An 18036-nucleotide genomic window follows, 5' to 3' on the forward strand; every position below is an offset into this window, starting at 1 on the left:
TCAAAAATGTCATACTCTAGCATGGCGTCGGAAATGGTTCAAAAATGTCATAGTATAATAAGGCATAAAAAAATGACATAGTATAGTATGGCATCAGAAATGGTCCAAAATTGTCAAAGTATAGTAAGGCATCAAAAACCATCAAAAAAATGTCATAGTATAGTATGGCATCAAAAAATAGTGAGAAAAAATGTCATAGTATAGTATGCCGTCAAAAAATGTCATACTCTAGCATGGCGTCGGAAATGGTTCAAAAATGTCATAGTATAATAAGGCATAAAAAAAATGACATAGTATAGTATGGCATCAGAAATGGTCCAAAATTGTCAAAGTATAGTAAGGCATCAAAAACCATCAAAAAATGTCATAGTATAGTATGGCATCAAAAAATGTGAGAAAAATGTCATAGTATAGTATGCCATCAAAAAATGTCATACTCTAGCATGGCGTCGGAAATGGTTCAAAAATGTCATAGTATAATAAGGCATAAAAAAATGACATAGTATAGTATGGCATCAGAAATGGTCCAAAATTGTCAAAGTATAGTAAGGCATCAAAAACCATCAAAAAATGTCATAGTATAGTATGGCATCAAAAAATGATGAGAAAAATGTCATAGTATAGTATGCCGTCAAAAAATGTCATACTCTAGCATGGCGTCGGAAATGGTTCAAAAATGTCATAGTATAATAAGGCATAAAAAAAATGACATAGTATAGTATGGCATCAGAAATGGTCCAAAATTGTCAAAGTATAGTAAGGCATCAAAAACCATCAAAAAATGTCATAGTATAGTATGCATCAAAAAATGTGAGAAAAATGTCATAGTATAGTATGCCGTCAAAAAATGTCATACTCTAGCATGGCGTCGGAAATGGTTCAAAAATGTCATAGTATAATAAGGCATAAAAAAATGACATAGTATAGTATGGCATCAGAAATGGTCCAAAATTGTCAAAGTATAGTAAGGCATCAAAAACCATCAAAAAAATGTCATAGTATAGTATGGCATCAAAAAATGTGAGAAAAATGTCATAGTATAGTATGCCGTCAAAAAATGTCATACTCGTAGCATGGCGTCGGAAATGGTTCAAAAATGTCATAGTATAATAAGGCATAAAAAAATGACATAGTATTGTATGGCATCAGAAACGGTCCAAAATTGTCAAAGTATAGTAAGGCATCAAAAACCATCAAAAAATGTCATAGTATAGTATGGCATCAAAAAATGTGAGAAAAATGTCATAGTATAATAAGGCATAAAAAAAATGACTTAGTATACTATGGCATCAAAAAATGTGAGAAAAATGTCATAGTATAGTATGCCGTCAAAAAATGTCATACTCTAGCATGGCGTCGGAAATGGTTCAAAAATGTCATAGTATAATAAGGCATAAAAAAATGACATAGTATAGTATGGCATCAGAAATGGTCCAAAATTGTCAAAGTATAGTAAGCCATCAAAAACCATCAAAAAATGTCATAGTATAGTATGGCATCAAAAAATGTGAGAAAAATGTCATAGTATAGTATGCCGTCAAAAAATGTCATACTCTAGCATGGCGTCGGAAATGGTTCAAAAATGTCATAGTATAATAAGGCATAAAAAAATGACATAGTATAGTATGGCATCAGAAATGGTCCAAAATTGTCAAAGTAAGGCATCAAAAACCATCAAAAAATGTCATAGTATAGTATGGCATCAAAAATGTGAGAAAAATGTCATAGTATAGTATGCCGTCAAAAAATGTCATACTCTAGCATGGCGTCGGAAATGGTTCAAAAATGTCATAGTATAATAAGGCATAAAAAAATGACATAGTATAGTATGGCATCAGAAATGGTCCAAAATTGTCAAAGTATAGTAAGGCATCAAAAACCATCAAAAAATGTCATAGTATAGTATGGCATCAAAAAATGTGAGAAAAATGTCATAGTATAGTATGCCGTCAAAAAATGTCATACTCTAGCATGGCGTCGGAAATGGTTCAAAAATGTCATAGTATAATAAGGCATAAAAAAAATGACATAGTATAGTATGGCATCAGAAATGGTCCAAAATTGTCAAAGTATAGTAAGGCATCAAAAACCATCAAAAAATGTCATACATCAAAAATGTCATACTCTAGCATGGCGTCGGAAATGGTTCAAAAATGTCATAGTATAATAAGGCATAAAAAAATGACATAGTATAGTATGGCATCAGAAATGGTCCAAAATTGTCAAAGTATAGTAAGGCATCAAAAACCAAAAATGTGAGAAAAATGTCATAGTATGGCATAAAAAAAATGACATAGTATAGTATGGCATCAGAAATGGTCCAAAATTGTCAAAGTATAGTAAGGCATCAAAAACCATCAAAAAATGTCATAGTATAGTATGGCATCAAAAAATGTGAGAAAAATGTCATAGTATAGTATGCCGTCAAAAAATGTCATACTCTAGCATGGCGTCGGAAATGGTTCAAAAATGTCATAGTATAATAAGGCATAAAAAAAATGACATAGTATAGTATGGCATCAGAAATGGTCCAAAATTGTCAAAGTATAGTAAGGCATCAAAAACCATCAAAAAATGTCATAGTATAATAAGGCATAAAAAAATGTCATAGTATAGTATGCCGTCAAAAAATGTCATACTCTAGCATGGCATCAGAAATGGTCCAAAATTGTCAAAGTATAGTAAGGCATCAAAAACCATCAAAAAATGTGAGAAAAATCAAATGGTGTAGTAAGGCTAAAAGCTGTACCTAAACCTCTGGCTAGTAGGGGCTAAAAGCCGTAACCCTAACCCCAACCTCTGTCTACAGTTGGCCTGGTTAAAAATATTCATTTTCATACAATATTAAACAGACTGGCAAAATATTCAGTGTTCAGAAGAAGATAGTCCTTTATTAGTCCCACAGCAGGGAAATTCTGTGTTGCAACAACAAAAACATACAAAGGCATGGTATAAAACAACATAAAAATTCTAAACAGGACTATGTACACATTAATAGTTTGGATTTGAGTACTGATATTAAAATATCATTAAAAGATGCCATAGAATATTATGTTGCTAAAAATAATACAACAGTATGTTGTGAAAAATAACAAAGTAGTTTATTGAAGTAACTTATTAAATAACCCATTTTAGTAACAGTACATTAAATTGTTTTCCTGTATTCATTACATGGTTCATGTTTATTGAAATGATGAAATTTGAGAGATAACTATGTAGCAGAGTATCAGAACTATTTCTAGTCATTTCTGTGACTGTAATAAGAAGAATAACACACTAAAATATGTGATACTGAATGAGTTTAGTTCAAATCACCATAATTAGGTATCAACAATGAATAAGGTTGGTTTAGGAAAGGAAAGAAAAAAATATATAATATATGTATTTTTAATTTACTCATCAGTTTCTGTGATTAACACGTGTTCTTGTCTCTGCAGGAGGAGAAGGCGACAGCAGCTGAAGACCTGAAGTAGATGAAAGAAAACAAAAGTGTTACAAAGCTGTTAATAGTCCACGTCCATCATCTAACTGCTGTTAACAGTGTTAGTTTCCTGTTGTTCAAGTGCAAACACCTTGTTTCTGTACCATTTATAATGTAGTCATGGGCAAATTTTCCAAAGACTAATGTGTCTTTATGAGACTACTTATGATACAACTATTTAATTAATAATTGTATCACAAGCAGGAAAATGTGCTCATAACTACATTAAACCTAACCACCTCTAACAAGTGTTTCCTTGTGGTCAAATGTCATTATCTTTGCTGTGATTTGTTAAATGTCCAGAATAAAATCCACAAAAGTTTCTTTTCAAACTTTTGAGTTGCATTTCTCTGATTTGAAACTGATGCTATACAAATCATTTTACTGCATTTTATTTCGAGACAAATGTCATATATATTTTTTATGCTCGTTATTCAGACATATTTCAGACTTTATACTTTTTTAGACTTATTGTACTAAACTTTTTATGGGTTTGATACTTATTGTGTGACATTTTTTACAGGTTTCATGCTTAATTCTTAAATGTATTTTTAAAGGTTGAATATTTAAAGGTTTTAACCTTATTTATTAAACCTTTTTATAAGGTTTTCTAAATGTTTTATATTTATTTTACACATATTGTTAAAGTTAAAGGTTTTACATTAAAATTATATATAATTTTATTTATAATAATTTTGAAGGTTTCATACCTAATATTTAATAGCTTTTAATTTATTTAATTAAAACCTCTGTATTAAAAGGGTTTCTGTTCTATTCTAAATTAAAGTTTTATATTTTCTGTTTTATATAAATATATATTTTGTTAGACTTATTTTTTGCAGCTTTAATTTGTTGCTATTCCAGACAGGAGGTTTTAAAGTGCCAAACTGCAGCTGCGATAATGACAGAGTCAGACTGAAAAGAATAAACTAACACTGACCTTCTGAAAATGTCTTCAGGTCTGTCTCTTCTCTCTGTGATTTAATGGTTGGAGTTTGAATCCTGTGGAGAAAAACACAACAAACTTTAATATAAATATGTGACTTTTAACACATCAAAATAAAGGCACAGAGAGTTTCTGAGTATCAAACTTCAGACTGTTAAAAGATAGAGAAGTAAAAGACTACAAAGAAACCAGTGTGTGGACTAACTGGTTCTGGACTAATCAGAACTAGTCCAAGGGTTAAATCTGCATTATACACAAAGACAGGAGAAGCTGCTCTGAACTGGAGTACTGACTCCATCAGCTCCAGATATTCACAACAGCAGTGGAAGTCAATGTTTTTTTCCTCCAAAGTCAGTTAAACTAAATTTGACTGATAGAAACCAAAATGAAGCAAAATGACAGTGTTTCTAGTGTGACACTGAAATGAATACGTTGTTCACATATTCATGATTTACTGTACTAATGAGAAAGACAGAGGGAGAAAGAGACAGACAGTTAGAGAGAAATAGTAAAGTGGGGTACACACCAAAAGATAATCAGGCCAACTATTGGCCCAAATCCCCCCTCTCGATCAAAGTAAGTAAAGGCCCAATTATTGGTTGGTTCTAAAGATTATCTTGCCAGATTTTCCTGTGGTGTGAGGTGTGTGAAGAGTATGGTCTAGACTTGCTCTATATGAAAAGTGCCTTGAGATAACTTCTGTTGTTATTCGGTGCTATATAAATAAAACTGAATTGAATATCTGCTCCAAAGACGATTGGAGCTGACTCTGTAAATATTAAACTTGTTCAATATTTGCGATCAGAAATCCTGTTGATGTTTGGGGGGCACAGAGGAAAGCTAAGCACGCACTCTGTGGAATGTCACATGGAACAGAACAATAACCAATCAGGCAGTGAGCAGTTGTGAGATTTGGAGTTCTGAAAGTCCAGACTCTGATTGTTGGTGGTGAATCTGTTAGTGTGTGGTGTGCAGTGTTGGTCTTCACGTTGCACATCACACACTATAAGAACAAATCTCTGAAATCTGAAATTGTCGTCGTGTGTGTGGTCTCTCGCATTTTCTTCATCGGTGTAAGATTTTAACAATCTTTCAGTGTGTAGCAGGCTTAAGAGAGCGAGGGAGAGTGAGAGACAGAAAGAAGGAGAGAGAGAAAAACGTCATGCCAATAAAGCCAACTAAATAAAAAATCGAAATCGAGAGAGGAGAGAAGAGAGAGAGGGAACACAAAGAGAACGAGCCAGGAGAGAGTGAGAGAGACTGCGAGACAGAGAGAGAGGGAGAAGGAGCAAAGGAAAGGGAGGGAGAGAAAGGAAGAGAGAGATGGAGAGAGAGAGAGACGAAGAGCGAGAGCTGATGTTTAAAGTCTTAATTTTCTTTGAGCTATACGTTCACAAACTATGTAAATAAACTTAAATCACAAATCAAACCATCCAGACTTCAGATCAATCACGGAACATCTATAACTTAATGTCAGTGCTCTAGTGTTTGACAGTTGATGTAAACCTGTTGAATTACCTGGAGGCCTCAGTCCTGGTTTCAAAGAACTACTTCACTGTACGAAGACTCTCTGCGATCGTGGACAAAGTGGTGACACCTGGAGGAAATAAGAGAAATATACAAAGGAAAATGATCAATACACTACTACCTATTCCTCATCATCAGTTTAACCCCAAAACACAGATAAAAGAAAGAATAAAGAGAAATTCAACATTACAGCTGCAGAATATTTTCCAAACATTAGAGGAGTGTCTCAGAAAATGGGCTGTGTATTGTCACATATGACAAGAAAAAGCATCACATCTTTAGGGACAAAAACAATAAATATTTAGGAAAATGTAACTAAAATCTTAAATCTTAAATTTCTATATTAATCGTCTGTCAACTAATCACTGGAGGAATAATGTATATTCCTATGAAATGCATAATAAAAATTTCATTTAGTACATTTTTGAAAGCAGGGTTTAAACTTGTGTATTTTTAATTATACTTCAGTCCACAGGCAGAAAATTAACTGACAATTATTTTCAGTTTTTTTTTTTTATTATTATAACTACTACTATTTTCTGACAATTTATAGACATTAATCAGTTTTTATTACATTCAATACTCAACTCGTGAAATAATTTAAACAGTAACACTGTTGTTAACATTAATAATTCAGCTCATCAACATTTTTCTTCAGACTGGGTAAATCTTTAGGACACATACCTGTTTGGATTGTGAGGGGAGAAGTGGTGTTTCTGTCCAGGCTGCAGCAGCTGAGCAAGTAAACCTGGAAAACACAAGTAAAACATTTGAAAAACAAATAACCTCATTAATAAAGAATAGTTCACCTCCAAAACTTGAACAGTGTAGAAGAATACAGCACTGAAAACTAAACACTAGAACCTTGACAATGACACATTGAGTTTTGAGGTGAATAAATTAATTATGTTAATAGACTATGACTTTAGCATCTCAGAGAGAAAAGCAATTTTTAAAATAGTTTTATAATAATTTCTAACAGTAATCTCAGCTCATACATTGTGATCTACTCTAAAAACTTTAGGTTTAGAGGCTTAAAACTTGAGGAGGAGCACAAAAATCTAGTTTTCAAGCTTGTATTTAACACAAACTGAGCTCAAAGTCTCAAGTCACCACAACCAAATTTGTAATAACAAGGGATCAATGGATGGTTATGGGCAGATTACTACCATAAAGCTACAAAGACATATAAAACGACAGACTCAAAAAACGATCAAAAATGCAAAAGCAAAATGATCACAACGAGATGCTGCCACACTGAAACACAAAATGACCACAAAGGAACGTTAAATGACCTGGAAAAGAAACAAAACTATAAAGACACAATAGCATGTAAAGCTACCAGTTGGTGTAAAACAGCCAGCTAGAGACAATGCAATACTACCACAAATAGACAAAATGATCACATCGACATGATAATCCACCATAAACTGACTTAAATTGACCAAGCTGGAGCACATCATCACAGAGAAGCAGTAAAATGTCTGCAGAGTTATGGTAAAGAGATGCAAGCAAAGTTTTAAACAGACAAACTGACTACTTAACAGTTACCACCCTCCACAACTCGTGTCAGGAACGCTTTAGTCACAGAATCACAAACACACTTTAGCCCACGCAAAGAAAAACGACGCCAAAGGGAAAAGCCTCAAATGCATCATAAAAGATAAGGCTAATGCTAACACTCAATGCTAGCGCTCGCCACTAACGCTAATGCTAACACCCGGGTGTAAAACCGCCAGGTAGAGGACGCATGATGATATAAAATGACCACAAATAGCCACAAACTGGTGACAAGGACATGCTAAACCACCATAAACGGAGTTAAAATGACCACAATGCAACACAAAATAACAAAAAGACGCAAAATGTCAGTAAGGTGAAAACAATTAGAAATGCTCTGCTATAATCCATCCGCGTTGGGGGTTCACAACTCATGTCAGGGACGCCTCAAGCACAGAAATACAAACAAACATACTCTTACCCATGCGATATAAAAGACAGATTATTATAACACTAATGCTAACGCTAGCCGCTAACTGCCTTACCTTCGCACCGTAGGTGTGTTCAGCGTCCACTCTCAGCACGTGTTGGACAAAAAAGCAGCTCCAGAGTTTATTTTAGCATCCAGACTTCTTCATTAACGACAAAAAAGCAGCTCCAGAGTTTATTTTAGCATCCAGACTTCTTCATTAACGACAAAAAGCAGCTCCAGAGTTTGTTTTAGGTTCCTGACCTCTTCGGTACCTACGTTTTCTCGCAGTACTGACAAACAGAGGCAATGCTTTAGACTTGGTTTAAATCTGTTTTCAGGCTTCATTTCTCCGCCTCTCTACGCTCCTCCCAGAAGCTCATAGCCAATGACGAGCCACGCCGGAGACAATGACGACATACGTCATCTAACATTGGCAGAAAAACACTGATTGGCCGGACGAATCTGGTCCGCCTAGCAACCGTCTCTGATTGGTCTTAAAATACATCCATCGTAAAGACAAATAGAGGTCTGAGATCTGGCGTACAGCCATGCGCCAGACGCATCATCAGTGCACAAAATCTGAAGGTTCAACTCCTTTATTTGTGACTGTTTTCTGACAGTGTGCCACATGTTATTTGTAATAGCCAAGCTAATGAGCATGCTCTTGTAACATATATGGATACTGTAGTTAGTTACAACAGCTTTATTGGGTTTAAGGGTCTCAAATATACTTTTACTCTATTTATTTAACGGTCTCTCACTGGCGCCTGTGAGCAACGGAGGAAAAGATGATCAGCATCCCCGGGAACTTCAGGTGGAGGTACTGCAGGTCCCGCTTCATCACCGCGACCAGTGTCATATCAGTGAATCCTTACAAGGCTAATATATTATTTAAAAAATAAGCTAAACCACAAAATCAAAATATACTGTGTGAAAATGAAGGCTCGGCTTCGAGTCATTTATTCAGTTTTAATTTTAAAGAGCTATTCCAGCAGAAGCTCAGTACTGTCATTGGCAAAAATACTCCCCCAGAAAATTACTGCTGTAGCATGATGTGTACCAATGATGCTTCCTTCACATTTCTGATTGCCCCTTCATATATGCCTGCCTAGAACCAGCCCTGACACGCGCGCACGCGCGCACACACACACACACACACACACACACACACACAGCAGGCCCCACTCAGGCAGGAGGACTGTCACACCCCCTCACAGAAATGGGGTCCCAAACCCTGAGGTAGAAACAATCCCAAAAAAGCTAGATGATACACTGAACATTTTAAATATTTTTCTGTCACTAGTTTTCAGTTTCAACTGTCAATTTTGTCGTGGAGGGGAGGGGCAAGAAGTGCCTGTAGTTTTCTTTTACTCAACCCCTGCAGTCACCAGCAGTTCACGTTGATCATCAAGTCAGGCAAAGACAGCTGAAGCCGATCTCGAATGCACCTATTGATGAAGGTTCTGTCGGGTGCTGTCCCACCTTTTATCTGACCAGAAATATATTTGTGTTTTGTGAAATGTTGTTGTGGTTTGACATTCAGGGCCACTGCAGACTCCTAACCTGATCAAAACACTAGAGGGCAACATGCTACAATGAAACACAATACAGGCCGACAGAGGAGTTTATTGAAATAGGTTTGTAAAATTTTTACATGTTTGTTTTTAAAGGATTCACAATGTTTACAAATTATTTCATTATTATTTTTCCATATTTATATACTCAAAAACAACGGCCATATATAAATCATAGCATACTCACAGTCGCTCACACACTCAGTCCCTCCATCCTCACAGCACATCAAAACGGACATTCATTCAGATGTATAGAGTATATTTATACATATTTTTCACATAGAATTTAAAATCAGGTATTACAAGCAGCTGTAGATGTAGGGTATTACTGTATGTCACTGTTTATACTGTGTCACTAATCCAGGAGCTTAACTAAGTGTTTGAATGTATTTACATTTGCATATGTGCATACATATGCATTTATGTATGTCATCACAGAGTTCATCTGTCCTTTGGTGAATCAACATACGTCCCACCTGCATCTTGTTGTCTCTCAGGCTTACTGGACCTGCACCTCCGTCCCTCTTTGTCCATCTACTTGCCGTTCTTGTGTTTCTTCTGTTGGAACTTCCTGAAATGGGTCTGGATGGTAGCAGCGGCCTTCTCAACTTCGACTGGGCTGAGCGGAGGAACACTGGGAGTGGTGCACGTCCCATTGCTGGCATTGGAGTCTGAGCACGACAGGACACAGGGGATAGCCAAAGAGGCAGAGGCAATTGCCATGGAGACATAGTCTGTAGCAATGATTGAGTTCAAACACATGATTTACATATTAGCCTTGATTAAGGCGGGCTATTTTTCTGATTAAAGTTTGAGTCAATAGGATTTGACACTTTATTTGAATCAAACCCTAGTGGTAACTTTAAGATGACAACTATTATGGCAGAAAAATAGCCAGCATTTAAGTTAATTGGCAGTATTACTTACTCTTTCTATACACGCCTATGCTGTTCCTCCTATAGCCATCAAACTGTAAATGAAGCAGAATAACTGTGTTAAAAGATGCATTCAAACTGATACACACACTGACGCACAGGGGAGAAAAAAAAAAGTGTAAAATCAGTAGTGAAGACTGCACAAGCATCAGATACCAGTGAGGTCTGATGATTATCAGTGCTACAATCTTATCTGGAACTTAGCAGACATAGTGTTCACATACCACTAACAAAAATTACACACATGCAAAAAGATAACCACACAGGCACTTTTGTTGAATTCTTCTACTCAACTGTACAAAATGTGCCATGCTCAAGGAATGTGTGTAATGTACTGTACATTTGTGACGGCACCAGTGTGTGTCCTTTCTATCTACGGTTAGAATAATGACCTCAAACACAAATCCCCTTGATTGGGATTACAGCTCAAGCAGAGCAGAGGCAGGGAAACCACAGGCTGAGGACTGAACAAGCTTAGCCTGTTTATGCGTCAGTTTGGCTGTGCGCCCGCGTTCAGTCCCACGCACAAGCTCCATAACCTCATCAATGAGGTCTACTTTCTCCTTTTACTGGAGGAGTTGGGGTGATTTTAAACTGTGGTCAGTGGCTAGTCTAAGATACAAAACATCTTTCTTAACCTTTGCATCTTTATCTGTTTTGTATTCTTCCTATTTACATGCTTCGCTTCTTTGTTAGCTGCTCTGTCACCTTCATATCTCAGTACCTGTAGCCTCAGTTAACCACCAAGGTTAATGTACACTCTTTTTAGCTTTTTGTCTCTTTTTGTCTGTTTATTTGCCAGCTTCATCTTTATAAACGTTAAAACCAGTTATCTCAATCCATTGAAAAGGTACAAAAAATTCATAAGACAGGTGAACTACAGTTTTTATGTGTAGCACATCAGAGGTGTGCACTTTGGACTGGACTGAAATGTGTCTCTTTATTCAGGAATCCATAGTGAAAGGCTGAGGAATAGAATAACTATGAAGTTGATCTCTGGACAAGGATTTATCGATTCGCTGATATTGATTCAGTGAGGGCCAAAAGGTCATTGTTTGAGTCTGGAGCAAACCTTGACTTTATTTTCTTATATTGTATTATTTGACTGGTGCTGTTTGAGTTCAGAGGCACCAAAAGTCATATTCCTCTGCTTTACCTTTGCAGTCCTCCTCTGAGACACCATAAGTAAGTGTAGAACATGTGACCAGCTTACACATATGCCCACATGCTGAGTCAGGCTTGACTGCTGAACTTTCCATGTGCCTTCACTGACCGCTAGATAAAAGAAGATTAGAAATGCTAATTTATGAGTAAAAATTCCAACTGTACTAGCAGGGGAAATCCGAAGACAAAAAAAAAAACAAAAAAGAGAAGACCCTAGTGGAGCCATGAAGAGAGGAAGTGGCTACAGCGATTGAGTCACAGAATGAATGTGCGTTGTATTAGCTGTAAGGAATCGATTGCTTTGGGGCGTCACCATGACAACATGTGTGACCGCAATTATACTGAGGTACAGATCTCGTTATAACTAACCTCATCTGCTTTGCTGCTCCTCCGACTGTGCGACACCGAGTGAACCTGCCAAGGCAAAGGCTGGGACACCATGTAAGGTAGAGGGTCCTGTTGCCGTGCAAACCGTACCCCTATCTGTAAGAGAAAAGTAGAATGTGTGTGTGTTGGATGGTGAAACATAAGCAACCTCATCACTGTAGGTGTGAGGTCTTCCTTCTCTTTGAATACCTCTCTCCCTCATGTCAGGTTCCCTTATCAAATGGATGTAAACAGACATTTTTTAAAATTACATTTTCAGGACAGTTCGGCCTGAGAAGTTTTGGGTGACACATGACATTTCACTGCTGAACCGGTAAACAGTTTTTTAGAGAGGTAAGCATCAGATGTCACATAATAAGCAGAGAGGAATAAGAGAAAGGAATGCTGCAGATTAAAAGTTTAGTTTACAGTTATACTTGGATGTTGTCAATATAAGCCTGCTTCATTATTTGACTCTGACAACCTACTTTAACATCATCCTGATCACATTTATATGGACATTTAGATGCTGTCCATGTAAAGTTGATTTGTATCTGACACTGACAAGGAAACTGCAATGTCAAGGTTACAGCAAAAACATGGAGCACTTCACCCACCAGTGTATTTATTTCAATATTAAGAATTCTTTATAACAAATATAAAGGCTGCAATGCAAAGAATAACACACTAAATAACTGTTAAATTTAATTTCCCAAAATAATAAATATACCTCTTATTTTAGTTTCATCTATCCTTATAATCATCTTACCGTTTCTACGACTCTGACCATCATGTACATGGCTGTTAGCATGGTGATCAACATCTTGACCACTGTTTCTTTAGTGTCTCTATCAATCCTTAATGTTCTCCCCGGTTTTCAATTGCTTTCTTCAGTACTGCTGAAGGAAAGGTTAGTCCACAGAGGAACAGCAATCAGGAATGCAATGAAGTGTTGCTCAGGGGAAGGACAACTGAACACACAGTGTCGAGTATGTCGACTCACATAGGTCTCTCATGTACACACAAGCACACACTTACACAATTGTGCACACACGCGCACACAGACACTTCACTCTCACAGTCTCTGACACACGAGGGTAAGACTGCTAAAGAGCTTTGCAGGACAGAAATAGAGACACAGTAATCTTTTCCACGGCACAACATTTATCCCTCAGGTGTGCTTCCACTTCTCCAGCAGCCTGGGCAGATCAGGTTTTATTCACACATGTAGGATTAAAAAAAAAATAGAATACACCTTATTTATAATTTACTTTGCATATAATTTTATCCTCCATATAGTGCAAATGTCTTGCATGTTGATTGTGCAAGCCTATATGAATCAATGAGAAGGTTTCACACAGGCTGACATTTAACATAACAGCAGTACTTTCTATTGGGGCACCCTTTATGAAGTGTTATAAGTTGTAACTTATCAAGTTTAGGATGTTGATAATAATTTACTAGTGCTAAGAATTAATGGTTTTAAGCTTTAGCAAGTAATTTCTTAACAATGAATCCAGCTGTTAGTTACATTTTTTAAAATAAATCTTCCCTTATTCAAAAGTACCAACATATACAATTAGATAAGTGTAAAGCAGATAAATTAAAAGAACAAGATGGTCTTTTTAGATGTAAAGAGTATATGTCTGATTAAATAAATGCATTAAACTATAGTCATTATTAACAAGACAAACTACTAATCTCCTCTGCCATCTTGTAGTTATGAACAATGCTGGCTGTAAGTCTGGTAGGCCTTTCCCCACTAATGTGGGGAAAATGTTGATCCATAAAAGGAGGGGAGAACGGTGAGGGAGGGATTGCATCAGGTTTGCTTCCACCTGCATTTACAAATTTAAAAACCAACATTTCAAGTTAGTCTTTCTTAACTGAGAATACAAACATTCATCCTATATGTTTAGGTAAATCGAGAAAGTCCTCTGCATTTGTAATCACTGTATGCACATGATTTATGTGTTTGTGTTTAACAGCTGGTTTCAAAGCAAGCCTTTTAATAAAATGGAAATAGTACAGGATGAAGCACAGGATGTTGCATCTAGTATCAAGTGCTCTCATTTACTTGAATTCTTCTATCTCATTTGGGTGGCTCTCTATCCGGAGATCCATCTGAACCTGCTCTAAAGTAATGAAGTAGGACATCTTAGTTAGGAAGGCCAGAGTAAAACGTCACACAAGTGTCTAGGAAAAAGAACTCCACGTTATCGCAGGAACAGGCTTTCTATGAATCATGAATCAACCATCTAGCTCAGTATTTAGATAAACCTGTATCTGGGAGATCACATATGACTATGGGTTTGTGTGCGTCATTGTCTGGAGCCTCTGCTCTGACCCTTGTGGACCAATGTTAATGCTTTTGAATGCATTTCACCAGTAACATTGCACTGTGAGTAGCTGGCACTGCCTGCTGTTATCATGTCTGAGTATCAAGTCTGTCATCTAAAGAATTTTTACATAATCACCAATGTTATTTGTCTCTTGCCTACATGTTTCCTGGTGTGTGCTGATAATGTTCGTTTTGTGCTTGTGGGATCAGATAAAAGTACAGGAATGTGTCTTACCACATGACAGACAGATATAAAAGACAGAGAGACAAAGCCGCCTGGTTACAGATAACATGTGAAGGATACTTGTTTTCTTTTACCCAGCAACTGTATGAGGAGAAATCGGTAAGAACATTATGATTTTAGAGAGAAAATATTCAAAAGGAACATGGGCACTATCACAAGGATGATGAAATATTGGCATTAATGTGTGTCTTATTTGAGAGATTATACATGAAACAGCATGCTTATTTTATGAGGAGACTACTACTACTACTAACACTACTGTATATTTGAGCAGGGTTGAAGATGGCAGATTCAGGGAAGCAAAAAGCAAAAGATACAGTAACAAAACAGCTAACAAGTTCCTAACTCAGAATAACCTTGCTAGACTGAACAAGCATGTAATAATTACTTCCTGATGAACTCACAAAACTGATAATCAGTGATTACTTAATTACTTAACTAACTAATCTATCAACTATTACTCTGGCTATTTATTGCTGCCCACCTAGTGTTAATCTATTACATTTACCTTATTATTAATATCCTTATCATCTAACATTTTATTACTTGGGTATCATTTTCCAGAAAGTTAAAATTTTGCAGTGAAGCCCAAAAGATGAATATAGTTATGTTTATTAGAGCTACTTCTTGTTTCCCATTAATCATCTCACACCCACTCAGAGCTATCAGAGCTAGACTACATAAGTGTACATAAAGTAGTTAAAACTAGCTCCACCATGACCCACTACAAAAGTAAAATGCTAATTACACTTTGTTGCATCAGTATTAACAGTCTAATATCATCATATATAATAATACAACAATCTAAGGGAATTTTTACTGAACAATCACTTCTTGACTTTAGATACTTTAACTTACATTTTACAGATACTATTTCTGTACCTTTAGTTTATCTATACCTTGAGTATTTTTACATATTGCAGTATTGCTACTCTTAAAGTGAAGGCTTAGCAAAATTAAGTAAATAAACAATCATACTAGACGTGTGTTTTGTACTACTCTACTAAATGACATTAGCTTCCTCCTCACTTTCACCATCCTTATTTCTAACTACTTCTAACCACATATTAGTAACATTCCAGCTTTTAAGCAATGAGGTATGGGCCTTGCGCACAACTGGAAAGAAGCCAAACTCAGAACAAATCTAAAAATCTGTGAGCTTTGAGCTGTGAAGTGGTAAAACTAAAGGACAGTCACTTTATTGCTGAACTATCAGTGTGATGCTTTATCTTTCTGACAGTCTCCTGAACTGAGGAGAAGCCATTATATCAGCATATTATGTTCAGGCTGTTATGGGTGAAGTTTTCTTGTTGTGAAAAGCAAAATGAAACAGGGAGAAGAGTCTTGCTTCAGTTAAGCATTTCAGAGAAAAAAAAAAAAGTACAGCCTTCTCTGTACTTTCCACAATGAACAGTCCCCTGAGATAGCAGACGACAGCATATTTTCAACATGTGGTATTAGTGGTTTTAGGGCCAAAAAACTTGTAGGTACTCTTGAAAGTGTTGTGCTACTTTTCATGTGCTGGTAATGTATAATAACAAATTTTAATCACAGGGCTCCAGTCAATACTCTATACTACAAGTGATGTGGCTGACCAGAGAAGAAAAACTCATTTAATACTGAGACAAGGGACACTGGATTCATCATGTCAGTTAAGCTTCCTAAGAGGCTGAGCAGCAAGAAAAAAAGTATGTTTCTTATTTTTGTTTTATTTTGTTGTGGCATCATAGAAATCTATTTCATTTGGGAAGAAATGTTTCAACTTGTCTGAAAATGCTGTAGATATTATATTGATATTTTGAAAATGAACAAGGGACTGCTGTTTGTAAAGAAACTGTAGATGTCTTAATGTCTATCAATCATGAAACTGTTTAAAAGATTAACAGATAAGATTAACCGATAAAAACACCTACCTAAATGGCAAACATACAATTATTTTATTCTTAAGCTGTGTTAATAGTGAATTCAAACACCCTTAATAAACCCAGCTATAATTATTTGAGAAATCTGACTTCACTTTAAAGAGCAGAATATTTAGCCTCAGTATCTTAATGTATCAGTTTTACCCTGCTTTGATTATTAAGTGAGAAGTTCCTCAGACAAATCAGTGGCACTTTGCAGAGATACTGCTGCTGAAGCAACCCAAGTCAACACAGACTGTAATACAAATTAAAGTGTGTCTGTGTTTACCATAAGCTTCAAATAATCCAAATATAAGTTTACATTCTACCAGCCTGAATGGTTTGGCTAATACTGCTAAATGTGTGCACAACAACCACCAAATCATTTGATAATGTGTCACATATCTTGGGAGGTCTATTCATACCATTAAGGATGGTAGAAATTAAGCAAAACATGAAACAAAATTAGTTAAAACCTGCAGGCCAGGAGGGATGTACTTGGATAAAAGCAGTGTTACTAAATGTTTTAATGTGTTTACTCATTAATTATAGTTGGGTTGGCAACAGCAAGTGTAAATTATGATGGTAATGGCACCACAGGATGGTCTGTGCCAGGGAAACACTGCTGTTTTGTTTGCATGTTTGCATTAAGTATTAACACATTTTCTTCTTGTTATTTAAAAGTAATGCCTCTTTATTCTTAAAATACGTCTGAACAGCTGAAAACTACCTAAAGTGCAAACAATCGATAAGTACTCAGTAGAAATTTTTGAATATTTATATTTATATTTAATTTTTCAGGATAAATCTATATCAACACACAAGATTGAAAAATATAGCTAATCCATAGCTGATTGTCTTGTTTTTAAACCAGAACCTCCAAAAGACAATGCCCAGACAGAGGTTCTACATAAGCTGGGCCTGGAGGCCTTCAGGACTGCACCACTAGACCCAGCATCTATGTTGGACATCAGCACTTGGACTCTGGAGAACCAAACTCCTCTAGAGCTCAAAGATCTGCCAAATGCTTTCCTCCAACGCCTTTGGCTACTAAGCCCCAATGCTCGAAGTACTTGCTGCAAATCTCCAAGTGATGCTGTGAACAAATCACCTGAGGAGATGATCAATGGTTTTGGTGAAGAAAGCCAGTATGCCATCAACCCCTTGATCTAGTTACAGCGGTCTTTATGTCTGCCAACACCTTCCTTCAGCAGGAGATGGCTGTGCGCATGATGCAATGCCAGTTCGCTGTGCCCCTGGTACTACCAAGCATAGATCCAGAGGAAGCCAGTCGCTTCCTTCTTTGGCCTCTCAGAGGTGTTGAGAATGGCCATCTCATTTTCTGGATAAAAACAGGAACTTCCAGGAGGGGGATTTGGCAAGTACATACATGCCGATGGTTTCTTGTGTGAAGCTTGGTCACTGTGGCATCTCCAAGTCACAGGTGCTCAACCACATTATAAGCAGACTAAAATCTTGCAATGAAACATTTCCCACAGGGGGATGGAGGACAGCTGCCCGGAGACTCTCCAATGGCCTGGTAGAGACTGGATGGTATGTACCCACTGGAGACACTGCCAGAGAT

General features: G+C 36.5%; 3 long non-coding RNA genes across 7 annotated transcripts in view; 2 read left to right on the forward strand and 1 right to left on the reverse strand.

The window, feature by feature from the left end:
- The window catches only part of LOC127143752 (uncharacterized), an 11485-nt gene extending 7561 nt beyond the window's left edge, over positions 1-3924 (forward strand). The window contains exon 3 of the long non-coding RNA XR_007815364.1: positions 3438-3924. This is a non-coding gene — a long non-coding RNA (uncharacterized LOC127143752). The remainder of the gene's footprint in view (positions 1-3437) is intronic.
- The window catches only part of LOC127143753 (uncharacterized), a 21387-nt gene continuing 6740 nt past the window's right edge, over positions 3390-18036 (reverse strand). Inside the window, exons 1-5 of one of the 5 annotated variants that reach the window (XR_007815366.1) lie at positions 8000-8198; positions 6639-6702; positions 5946-6024; positions 4422-4483; positions 3390-3464 (exon numbers count right to left, since the gene is read on the reverse strand). This is a non-coding gene — a long non-coding RNA (uncharacterized LOC127143753). Of the gene's footprint in view, positions 3465-4421; positions 4484-5945; positions 6025-6638; positions 6703-7999; positions 8199-18036 lie in introns of those variants that run through there. The other 4 variants (XR_007815369.1, XR_007815365.1, XR_007815368.1 and 1 more) reach the window with 4 other exon arrangements.
- LOC127143751 (uncharacterized) lies at positions 14635-17760 on the forward strand. Its single transcript, XR_007815363.1, has 3 exons — positions 14635-14649; positions 16105-16238; positions 17326-17760. It is a non-coding gene; the product is annotated as an uncharacterized LOC127143751 (long non-coding RNA).

This window comes from Lates calcarifer, linkage group LG21, assembly GCF_001640805.2.
Source record: "Lates calcarifer isolate ASB-BC8 linkage group LG21, TLL_Latcal_v3, whole genome shotgun sequence".
Classification (NCBI taxonomy): Eukaryota; Metazoa; Chordata; class Actinopteri; family Centropomidae; genus Lates; species Lates calcarifer.